The sequence below is a fragment of the Macaca mulatta genome, chromosome 11 (assembly GCF_049350105.2).
Source record: "Macaca mulatta isolate MMU2019108-1 chromosome 11, T2T-MMU8v2.0, whole genome shotgun sequence".
In the NCBI taxonomy this organism is placed as follows: domain Eukaryota; kingdom Metazoa; phylum Chordata; class Mammalia; order Primates; family Cercopithecidae; genus Macaca; species Macaca mulatta.
Genome location: NC_133416.1, coordinates 90172054 through 90185005, shown reverse-complemented (window position 1 = coordinate 90185005; position 12952 = coordinate 90172054). Strand labels below are relative to the sequence as shown.

The 12952-nt window shown below is 36.8% G+C and overlaps 1 protein-coding gene and 1 non-coding gene across 3 annotated transcripts in view; both read right to left on the bottom strand.

Annotated features, from left to right (window-relative positions):
• TMTC2 (transmembrane O-mannosyltransferase targeting cadherins 2) overlaps positions 1–12952 on the bottom strand; it is a 456255-nt gene that overhangs the window by 120354 nt on the left and 322949 nt on the right. The window lies entirely within an intron of this gene.
• Positions 340–444, bottom strand: LOC114671161 (U6 spliceosomal RNA). The gene has a single exon (XR_003721050.2). It is a non-coding gene; the product is annotated as a U6 spliceosomal RNA (small nuclear RNA).

The following is a 12952-nucleotide window of genomic DNA, read 5'->3' as shown; positions in this document are numbered from 1 at the left end:
TTGTGCAGGGCCTACTGGGTTCTGCAAGGAACACACAATTTCTTTGTCTTTTTTCTTTTCTTCTTCTTTTTTTTTTTTTTTTTTTTTTTTTTTGGTAGTGAAAATTCGTTTCAATTTGAATGCCACAGATTGCTTTTACTCATATTGTTTTCTTAGGTGTTAACCAAGAAAGGGTCAAACAGCCTCTGGGAACTGTGCAAATATGGAACGCTTCACGAATTTATGTGATGTCTTTTGGTAGTGAAAATTCGTTTCAATTTGAATGCCACAGATTGCTTTTACTCATATTGTTTTCTTAGGTGTTAACCAAGAAAGGGTCAAACAGCCTCTGGGAACTGTGCAAATATGGAGCGCTTCACGAATTTATGTGACGTCCTTGTACAGGAGCTATGAAATCTTTTCTGAGTCCTTTCACTTTTAGTGTATATGCTGCTGAATTGGCCCCTGGTGTGTCTTTTGATGAGGAAGGAACATCATGAAGGATTTGAAATAGATGCACAATATGATCTCACTTATAAATTTTAGAAAACACTCTAGATTTTGGGTAGAAAACTGTCTGTAGGGAGACCTCTTAGAACGTTAATACTCCACAGCTTAAATAAAAGTGATAGCAGTGGAACTAATGAGAAATGAGTAGATTCCAGGATCTCTTTCAAAGACAAGTGGCCAGTGGATCAGGTGTGGATATAACGGAAAAAGAAGAGTCAAAGATGGCTCCACCTTTTTAAAAAAAAAAAAAAATTACAGATGGGGTCTCACTCTGTTGCCTTGGCTGGAGTGTAGGGGCATGATCATAGCTCACTGCAACCTTAAAATTCAGGGTTCAAGTGACCCTCCCGACTCAGCTTCCCAAGTTGCTAGAACTACAGGTACACACCACTATGCCCGTCTAATCTGAATTCAGAAATTTTCACTTGCTGTACATAGGTGAATGCAGGTACCATTTATTCACATGGGAAAGACTGTATGAAAGCAAATGTTGATAGGAAGGTGCATGTGTAGTGGAATGATAAGAGTTCTGTGTGATTGAGAAGATAGGATAAAAGAGTATAGAAGAAATTCAGAAACACCAACTAGATAGGGTGCCATAGACCGAGAATTGGCAAGACATAAGAATACTGGAAATCTGATACCTTGCAATGAGATGAAAGTAAAAGAAGAAGACTTGCAAGAATCCCAAGAAGGGGGGGAAATGGGAAAAGCAACAGCAAAAAACTCATCTACTTACATTTTAATGTTTTCAATTAAAAATATAAAAAGCATTATAACAAGTAAACATACAGGATCATTTTAAATAACCATTTTAAATCATAAGTAACTCACCTTTCATAAATATATATTTAAATATCTGAGATTCTTAGAATTCAAATTGAACTGTTGTTTTCTACACAGATTTGACATTATGAGTAAAAAAAGTTAGATTTTAAGGTATAAACACAACATGGTTGACTTCTATAAATATTACATAAATGAAGGCGTTTACCTTACTCAGATTTCCTATAATGTTACCATTTTAATTTACTTTCTACATCTGTTCACTTGTATATTTTCCTTGTAAATTAAAGGGGTCACCCACACATACTATAGTAACATTTCAGTGGAGATAATTTGATAGGCACAACCACAACTTAAGCTCCACCTGAGAAAATTACTTAGGTCGCTATACTGTGTCATGACACTAAGCTCAAAGTAGAGTTAAAACCAACATCTTATCATAAGCGTTATCCATTCATAATCTCAGCTGATGAAAAAAGTATTCAGATATTTCATTAAAACATCTGAGGAAGCTAAGGTGAAGTAAGTAGAAACTATGTTTGAATCAAATTTACAGTAAAGTTACACATAAATACAAGTATATCCTAAAATTTCATTTTTAAATTATGAAAATCCTTCTAGATATTAAAATGTGCTGTTCTCAGACTTTAGAATTATGCATAGAATTTACCTCTGAATTACAAACCAAAGTGTCTGCTTTTAATTAAAACAACGAAATTTCCACAATACATTAAATGTATTCATTGATTCCTTTCATTCCAATGAATATTTGTTGGGCACCTACCATGTTCCCAGTGCTGTGTTGAGCCCTAGAATGAAAACAGTGATTAGGAGCAGACACAACTCCTGCCCTGTTGAGGCACGAAAAACTTTAGGTGCTAAGAGTGTGATGAACACAATTGATGGCCATTTGACCTATAACAGTTGGTCTAATTTAGTGGAAGTACTCAAGGAAGGTTTCCAAAATAATTGATGCTTGATCTAAAAATCAAAATATGTGTATGATTAACTAATTGAAGCAGAAATGAAAGTATTCTAAGTGGAGGCACAGCAAAGGTAAATATCTGTGGCAGAAAAACAAAAACACTGCGTGAAGCCCAGGGTGAGTGAGGGAGAGAGGAGTGAAGGTGAACCATACACAAATGCAGGGAAGAGCAGGGCACACCTGGCATATTGGTCATAGTAAGATAGTAAAATATTAGCCGCTGTTTTGTAGTATCACTCTGAGGGTACTAAGGATAAGAAAGTGGAATGGGAACAGAAGGTAAGTAGACAGGTGACAATGAAAGCAAGATTAGTGGACTGACATGAGACAGATTTATACAAAAGAGACAGAATAACATGGATAGAACAGAGATAATGCAACTAGGGCAATGGAGTAGCAAGGGTGACCCCCTACGTTTTTGGACCAAAACCAAAGGGAAGATAGTAAATAATGGAAGGGAGCCAAGTTTAGTGGGTAGGATTATAAGCTTAGTTTTGAGAATTGTTGAGATTGGCCCCTTTTGAGATACCTGAGATGTCAAGGGTGTAGTTTACTAGGCTGAATCAAGAGGTTGACAGTAAAGTGAAATACAGTCTCAAGAAAATAGCAGAAGTCAATTGTATCTAATGCTGAAAAACATCCACTAGATTTCATAACATGATCACTGGTAACTGCAGGAAGGTATGTTTAACAGGTATGGAAGCCAGAAGAAGTGGGTGTTATTTGGGAAGCTGTGGGTAAGAAAACAGATAGAACAATTACAGACAATTGCCAACATACCTAGTTGTGAAGGAAAGAGGAGCAACAGTGTCAGCAGAAGGAAAGGAGACACAATCAGGGTTGTTTTAAAAGAACATAAAACATAAATGACAAGGGGGCATAAAAATTAATGTGTATGGTTTTTTGTTGTTGTTGTTAGTTTAGTTTAAAACTAGAAGAGGAAATAACCCAAAAATCTATTTGTCTTAGATAACTTGCCAACTATGGCCACGACTAAATTAAGCCTGCCCAGAATTCTTTAAGCTGAGTCTTCTTCTTCCTGGGTGCTCTAACAACACTTGATTCCTACTTTGGTTGTGACACTTACCATATGTACTCTAATTGCCATTTGTAATCTCTTTTGCTCATTGTAAACCAATTTAGTAGAATTGTTTAATCAACACTTATCCAAGGACCAGATGCATAGTAGGTGGTCAAAGATGCATGAAGAATGCTAAACATCTTGCAAAAGCAAACATTCAAAACACTTTCCTTAAATGCATACTCTCTTTATGAAATGTTGTTGCTCAAATGATGGATGGCATAGTTTCCGTGGTAGATCTGACTAAATCTTGAGACCTGAGTGATCCTCATAGCTTCATGCCACTGCCATCATTGGTAACAACTCCTCTCCATAAGGAAAAAAAAAAATGCAAATTTTATTAGCATTCTGTGATCCATAAGATGGCACCAAAAGTTCATGAAAAACTGGTTTCCAATACGAAACTTTACTTTAGATGGATAAAGTGGTCAATGTGATCTCCACTTAGGGAATCACTGCAATTAGAAAACCCTGAAATATTAGCTATTAGCCATGACTCCAACCATTCAGCGTGGCTGTAAGTACAATGGGTGTTTCTCATTTGTTATCACCAGCACTATAAGCATTCACTGGATCATTTCTTCCAAACTACTTAGTGAAAACATGAGAAGTGCTATGCTGTTTGGCTCCCAAAGGGGAGGCCTGAGCTCACAGAACGGAGTTGACACTTGTACTGCAGAAGTTTAAACCCTGTGGGGATGGTAAGGAACACTGTCTTGTGAGAGTGGAAAGGCAGGAGCCTAACCAACAGCTGTTTTGCAGCTGGGTCACAAAGGAGAGCTAGAAATCCCTTGACACCATAAAAGGTAGCGGATGATGGGAAGGCAATCACAGTGCTTCCATTTGTCACTGGCAGAGTGCCACTTGCTGCTCTCAAATCCAAATGCTCTTGTAAGAGGATGAAACCAGATGTAAATAATTCTCTAATATACTATATATACACATATATATAATGTATATATATGAAGTTTCAGCTATAAAGAACATAGAGGTTTAATTTATTTAGATACTAAATTCTCTGATGATTTACCAGTGTACTGAAGATAGCATTGGATTTAATAACAGAAACCTAAGTTCTAGTCCAGTTCTGACACCGTAAAGATAAACAGCCATGAAAAATCACTGATCTGAGTACGTTTCTTTTTATTTTATTTTTTCAGTTGTAAATCCAAAGATCTGGGTTAACCAAACACGACCGGTTGCAATTCTCTATCAGAAAAATGGAATTCAATTCAGGGGAAGTGGTTAAACATTCAGATTAAAGAAAAAGTAACTTCTTAATTCGTGTCATCCTCTCTTGCTTCCACTGCTTTCCAGTCTACCATGGGGGAAAGGAATCAGCTCTTTTTCCCAGGCCCACTCATTGGACACTAAGACTGGGGAAAGCAGTGAGACCTAAACTCAACTGTGTAGTTCACATTCTGTACTAATGAATGAAACTAAACAGAAGAGGGATAAATGACCCATTTATCTTCTTAAAGCAATTTCAAGGTAACGATGCACATCAAAGGTAGTGTATCTCAGAAAGCTTCTTAAGTGAACTAGGTCATATATGTACTGAAAAGTCTAAAATGTTCTTCTAAGTAATTGTGATTTTCCTGAAACTGCTCTGTCTATGCCCACTGTTTCAATGTATTTATAACAGCACCCCCTTCCTGGTTGGGACAGAAGTCTACAGTTACCCTAATTCCTGTTTCTCTCTCACAATAATTCACAATTAGATGAGTCAAATGATGGCTCCATGACACTGCCATGTCCCACCAGATGAAACCACTAGGCTCCATTAGCAACATCAGTGAGGTCTCACTGTGACCTCAGCTTTCCATTCCCGAAGACACTCTTAACAACGAGAGCATTAACAAAGACATCCTCTCAGAGCGGAAGACCATGGGAATTTGCTAAGCATAATTAAGTTTCCATTCATCTTCTCCACTTACAAAAACACATTTTTTCAGGGGCCTGTTGTCACAGCATACTGCAATTCTACTTTTTCCTTGTAGGTTATATCGTAAGAACAGAAACATTATAGAGCAACTTAGTTTGCATCAGGTGCTATTCTAAGTACTTTAGATGTATGGTCACATTACATTCTCATAAAAAGCCCTAAAATACTATTATAATCCTGGTTTTACAAAAGAAGAAACCGAGGCACAGAGAGGTTAAGTGCCTTGCTCAGGTACAGAAGCTTGATCTGGCAAAGTTGGGAATCACACAGAAGCTATCTGGCTTCACAGTTCATGCTATTACATTGTAGGCATGTTCCAGAAGTTCACTACCAAGAATCATTACGTTATTTAAAAACTAACTTTATAGCTTAAAGACAAACTCATGCTTCCACCCATTCCTTACTGTGTATTTAGACTAGAGTACCTACTATATGCCTGGCATTGTGTGCAACACTGGATAGGAAAAGATAAACTGAGGTAATTCCTACTCTTATACATGGTGGAACATCATGCCAACTCCAGAGGCAGGCCCTTATCAAACTGAAGATCATACTTAAAAGGGCTCTTGTTACACAAGTGCACAGTAGGGACATAAGGGGAAAACAGAGAGCAGGGCCTCTGTTCTGCACGAGTGAGTCAGGGGAGGTTGGAAAAAGAGTAGGCATACTTAAGCTGACTCACAGATGGAGGAAAAATTGGCCAGGCATCAAAGCAATGGGCTATCTAGTCAGTCCAAGTGCTGGTGGCTTAAAATTTCTCTTTACAAGATCCAATTAAGACAATTATTTAGAAATTCTGCTTAATGGAAAATTTTTCTTAATTTAACACTAGTTAAAAGGACCAGCAGTTTACAAATGTTAATGTGATACTAATCAACTCAAAACACATTTTTCTTTTTGACAAAACAGGGTTATGTAACAACTAAACTTTATCAGATTTCTACTTCCTACCAGGCAAAAGATTCTTGAGTCACCTTCCGTGAACAATAATTTTCTGTGACTTACAAATAAAGAAAGATCTATACAAAACAGCAATGTTTAGTAAGCAATACTCATTCACTTCTGCTTCTAGAGTGTGAAGTGACTAGCGGTAGTGCATATTAAGATTACAGAAACATTTAAACTAGGTGGAAAGGGGAAAACATGCACAAAGAGCCTGGCACATGACCAGCAGAACAAATCTGTATGTATAAATACAAGAGACAAGCATATCGCCGGACTGGACCATTCCCAAGTCCCAGAATTACAGTGTGCTAGTGGAAGCACACACATGTGTTCTGGCATTATTACAAAATGAAATTCTCTTTCTCTCTTTCTGACAGTGAGAGAAAATGTGTAATTTCACAAGAAAATGTGGGCCACTCACAGGAAAACATGAAGCACAGAGGTGACATGGTGATGTAGAACAGAAAGTCTGAACTTCTTTGCCTCTATATAGACAATTTAATAGTAGTTCAGCTCAGAGCTAAATTACCACTGTCAACATCGAAAACACTCTTGACCTTAGAAGGAAAAAATGTGTTATGTGAGCTGAACAGGACTCGCTAAACATCAACATCCTGAATTATCTTCATCACATTGTACAGATTAATTGTCACCTGAGTTGGCAGGTTTATCTCTGAGGTGTAAGAGGGACTGAACAGACACTCCCAATCATTAGAGCATTTTCACCAAAGCAATTCAGGGGTACACAGGATAGCAGTTTAGTCAATTTGACATAATTCCTTGCACAACTGCTATTAATACACTGCAAGCTTGGGAAGAACTATATTGACCTGCTCAGCTTCTCAAAATGGAATGCATATACACATTGGGGAATGTGGTGTCATGCCATGGAAAACCCAAACACGGAGCTTTAAAGATTTGAGGGAATATCTACGATACTAAATTATTAAATTATGTAAAGTAATTTCTATTTTAAAACAAGCACTGGTATGTTACAAAAAGAGAAGCAGTCACATAGAGGAAAGAATATGGCCTTGGGAATCAGACATGAGCTTGATTATCTCGTGAAGGTTGATCCCTAGAAAAGTAGGACTACTTGGGCAAGTTACTTAAAATCTCCAGAAATTCAATTCTTTACAGGGATAATATCATATCTCTCAATGAGACTATAACAAAGATAGCACACATAAAGCTCTTACCACAGTGCACGGTACAGAGTAAGTGCTCAATAAATGCTAGCTATTATGATCTTTGTGTAATAGGGAGAGCAGTAGCTAAATCTTAAGAGGATTAAATAAGGTAACATACATTTAAGAAGTATAGTAAAATAATATGATGTGAGCACTCAAAAAAACAGTTAGTTCTCTTCTTAACTAGACCTTTATACCTAAATCTATTTACCCAGAGGCAAACCATAGATGTACATGGCTATTTCAGTTGTATTTAAAATAGCATTCTTGGCCAGGACTGGCTCATGCCTGTAATCCCCCAGAACTTTGTGAGGCTGAGGGGGGCAGATTGCTTGAACCCAGGAGTTTGAGACTAGCCTGGGCAACATGGTGAAAACCTGTCTCTAACTAAAAATACAAAAATTAGCCACGTGTGGTGGTGGATGCCGGTAGTCCCAGCTACTTGGGATGCTGAGGCAGGAGAATCACTTGAACCAGGGAGGTGGAGGTTGCATGAGCTGAGATCACGCCACTGCACTCCAGCCGGGGCAACAATATCAAAACTCCACTCAAAACAAAACAAAACAAAAACCAAAAAATAGAAATTAGCTGGGCGTTGTGGCAGATGCCTGTTGTCCCAGCTACGTAGGAGGCTAGAATGGAAGAATCACTTGAGTGCGGAAGGTAGAGGTTACGGTGAGAGGAGATGGAGCCTCTGCACTCCAGCCTGAGCAACACAGCCAGATGCTGTCTCAAAAATAACAATAAAACAAAACTAAAAAAATAGTATTCTTATAATGTTTCTATAGAAATAATTTTGTAATTAAAATAACATCATTATCAACCAAATTGCCACTTGTTCTGGGATGTCTTAGAAAAATGTAGGCAAAATTTGCCTTAGAGTTCAGTGAATTTGAAGAAAAGACAAAACAGAGACCAATGCTCAACAATGAAGTTACAATTAGAAGACTGTAGGGCTTTTTTGATCAAACTGGAAAATTCACATCAACATTGGACATAGTTTAAGAACATATCGCCCACCTCTCCCTAGCAATATGTACTTTCCAAAAGGTCCACTGTCTCTTTGAAATACTGACATGATTTGGCAAGCTCAGGTTGAAATAGTCAGCAGGGTTCAAGCTGCTATGAATCTCAAAATTATAAGGAAGTTGGAGAATTTTAGTTGACTTTGAATATTGCAGTATACAAACACCTGCTATTTCACAGAAGCCAAATTGTGTTACTCAAAATAATATGTTATTCAAATCAGTCATATTTCACATATCTTTCCTCAAATTAAATGGTTACAGATGAGTATGTTAACATTTCCCTATTTTGTTTTTAGAAATATAACAGCAGAATCAAAAGTACTGGATAGGCAATGGAGGGAAAAATAAAGTATACAAAACGTACAAAGAAGGCATCATATCCAGCAGATGGCTTCTGTATTGAAGGATAAGAAAGAAAGAGTCGAAAAGGCAGTTTTAAGTATTGCTAGACGAGGTGGATTAATGATCAAATGAAGTTAGAAAAATATGAGTAGAATAAGCTATGTGCCTAAAGAAGGGCAACTTAAATAAATCATATCATCTCTAAAAAAGATTTTATACACATGTACATATTCATTCTTTTGGAGAATGTCATTTCAGATTTGGATGTTTAAAAATAATAATAACTAATCTATTTCATAAATAATTGGATATCTAAAATATCCAATTATAAAAAAATCTAAAATAAATCTAAAATACAATTATAAAAAAATCCTCACATTTCCAAATAAAGATTTCTCAAATATCTTTTACTACAGTAGTTATTTTAATATTAGTATAATAATTAGTGTTACAAATTAAGTGATATTATGTTAAGCAAAAGTTAGTAATTTCTAAGATCAGAATAAACTTCAGCAAAGCTATAGTAAAACTCTAAAAAGAAAAGCTTGCTTCTTGTATAACGTTTTTCAGCGTAAATTCAACCTAATCACTTCCTGTGAAAAATATTTCACATTGCTCTCCATCCCGTCACATTTATGTCAAGCCGATTCTTCAACTGAAATACATAAATATTATAATTCCTATAAATGATCACATTATTCCTCGCTGCCATACTTCATACCTAATAAAAGAACAGAGGATTATCTACATTCTGTTATACCTGTCAGAAGAATACTGTACATACTCATTAACATCACAACCACTGTTCATGAAATTCTACAAATTCCTTCTGAAGTGAATGGCTTATATTATACACTTTGCTGAGATTCCCATTCCAAGGCTATCAGAGCAAAACAGATGGCCAGAAGATCATACTCTTCTATGTTATCAAGTGAATAAAAAATGAATATAATAAATTTTGTTTTTCCATGCCTATATTCCAAAAATAATTGTTTCTATATTCATAGGACTACCATATTATTTTACTGAGACAAAGATAAGAAAGAAATTATTTTACATGCAAACATATTGTTATCCAACTATTTGACCCTTTAAATTCAGCCTTCAATCCCTTCTTAATGCTGAGGATTTCTGCCAACAGAATTTAACCAACAGAATGAAATAAAAGATATCTTCTCAGACTCTACTTACTTTAACCCACTTGAAGCATCATTTTTTCTCTTTTTGTCTAATTAGTTGTGTAAAAGTTCAACTTTGCCATTTATCCCTTCAAACTTTTAATATTTATTTTTTTGCTTCCCTCATTTTTTTTGTCCACCATGTAACACTAAAATGATATATTTTGTTCAACAAATGCTTATTGCTATTTAAGGTCCTCTCTTAGCATAAAAAATAAGTAAGACCTAGCTGATACACTAGACTAGCTTTCAGTCTAGTGGGTAAGACAGACATGATAACAGTTAATAATAAGAGAGAGTAGGTGACCTATTTACTCTCATGAGAGCACAGATAACAGAAAAATTAACTTAGGGAAGGACAGTGATGTATCAGTGAGTGTTATGGCCTGACTGAAAGCTTCCATGTGAATTGGGCCAATCCCTGCTTTAGAGTCATTTCACCTGTATTCATTCAACAAATATTTATTGAACAACTATGCATTAAAAAACCAAGCTAGTAACACTAATGAACATGGTATCTACTTTCATTACCTAAAAAAAAAAAGCAATATTTTTTAATGTTAGGATTCAGTATCATGTAGTTATTCATATGCAATAAGAAGCGTGGAAGAATTTGAAGGCTACCTGGAAGAATGAGGAACTATTTTATGGAAGAGAAAGTGTTTTAGATTAAGTTGTATGGATTGGTAGGACTTTGCTAAGTTTGGAGAGGCAAGAAAAAGATATTCTAGACCAAGGCAGCACCAAGTTTGGAAAAGACAAAAGAATGAGTGAATGGAACATACTTAGGGAGTTACCGTATGTTTAAAACTGTGGGCGATAATAGTTGATGAGGCTGAACAAGTACAGTTATGGTTAAATAATTAGCAATGTTCCATATCATGCAAATACATAAATGACAATGATAACAATAATATTGTTCTTACTGCTAATGGTTAACAACTATCAAGTTCTTACAATATGCTGACCACAAATTGTTCTATGTGCCTTACATTCATGTATGAACTCATTTAACTGCTCAATAAGAAAATGCTTTTGCCCTCATTTTACAAACAAAAAGGATGAGATAAGGAGAAGTTAAATAACTTGTCCCAAATCACAGAGCTAATAAGCAGTTGAACAAGCCAGGAAGTCTAGAACCAGTGTTTATAAGTGCTGCCACCCTAAAATGATGGAGTACTAATGGAAAAGGAAGTCAGGCTTTATGATCAAACATATTTTTATAAACATCTAATTCTATACTTTTGAAATATTAAGACAACATCAGGCCAGGTGCAGTGGTTCACGCCTGTAATCCCAACATTTTGGGATGCTGAGATGGGCAGATCACTTGAGGTCAGGAGTTCAAGACCAGCCTGGCCAACATGGCAAAACCCCATCTCTACTAAAAATACAAAAATTAGCTGGGCATGGTGGTATGTGTCTGGAATCCCAGCTACTCAGGAGACTGAGGCAGGATAATCGCTTGAACCCGGGAGGTGGAGACTACAGTGAGCCAAGATCGCACCATTCATTGCACTCCAGCCTGGGTGACAAGAGCAAAACTCCATTTCAAAATAAATAAATAAATAATAAAACATCAACCGAGCATTTACTACATACAATGCACATTACGCTTTGTGTGATGGGAAAATAAAAATATATGGCATCTCTCATGAATATCTGTGATTCCTGATATATTAAGATGCAGATTTAGAAACAGACATAGATTTGTTACTAAATGACAGGGGTTTGGTCTAGATCCTGTTGCTTGCTGCACAGCAAACCAACTACTGAGACAATGACAATCACCAGGGAAGAAGGCTTTATTTGGGTGCTATAGCTGAGGAGATGGGAGATCAGTCTCAAATTCATCTCCCTGAGCAACTAAGATCAGGTGTTTATATAGCAGGGAAGAAATGTAACTACATGTAGGAAAACAGGAATGTAGGAGGGGTAAGGAAGAGAAGAGCTGGTCAACAGGAAGCAGGTTGTTGCTCAGGCAATCCTGATGGGTGAGAGGTCTGGCGTCTCACTGATCAGATGAGATGATGTGGTGAGTTTCACTTCCTTGATACTATCTGGGAGGCCGGATAGTCGGTTTCTTGAGAAAGGAACTCAGACAAGATAAACAAGTTTTAAGAAAGGGAGGGTCAATTTCTATGTTTATTCAAACGAAATCATAAATATCAGATGTATGGGACGATTGAGCTGGTTTTAGATTGAGATTAAAAAAACAGAAATAGAGAGAGTATGTTTGTACAATATTAACAGCTCCAATGTTGTATTACAGGAGTCCCCAGGCCATGAACGGGACCAGTTCATGGCCTATTTGGAACCAGGCTGCACAGCAGGAGGTAAGTGGTGGGTGAATAAACGAAACTTCATCTGTATTTACAGCTGCTCCCCATCGCTCACATTACTACCTGAGCTCCATCTCCTGTCAGATCAGTGGCAGCATTAGATTCTCACAGGAGCACAAAACCCTGTTGTGAACTGCACATGTGAGAGATCTAGGTTGTGTACTCCTTATGAAAATCTAATGCCTGTTGATCTGAGGTGGAAGAGTCTAATCCCAAAATTGTCCCTCCCAAGTCCCCATCTTCTACCCAGTCCATGGAAACACTGTCTTTCATGAAACTGGTCCCTGGTGCCCAAAAGGATGGGGGCCACTGTTACATTAGACAACCTACAATAAGTACTATAAGAGGGGTTGAAAGTGTCTCAAGAGTATAAAGAAGGAAGAGATTAGTTCTCACAGTGTTTTTTTGGGAAAAAAGGAAAATCTAAATTGTCATAAAAATTTCATCACTTCTATTTTTACAAGAGAGAACTAGACAAATTGGAAATCAATGATTTTTCTGAGATCCACGAGACAAATGAGTTTGAAAGGCAAGTCACCACCCTATAATGTGGAGAGACAGGAGATTCTAGAGAATCACAGTGGAGACCTGCTTTTTTGATGCAGAAGCCAATCGAGCCAAAAATCTCATAGGCACACTTA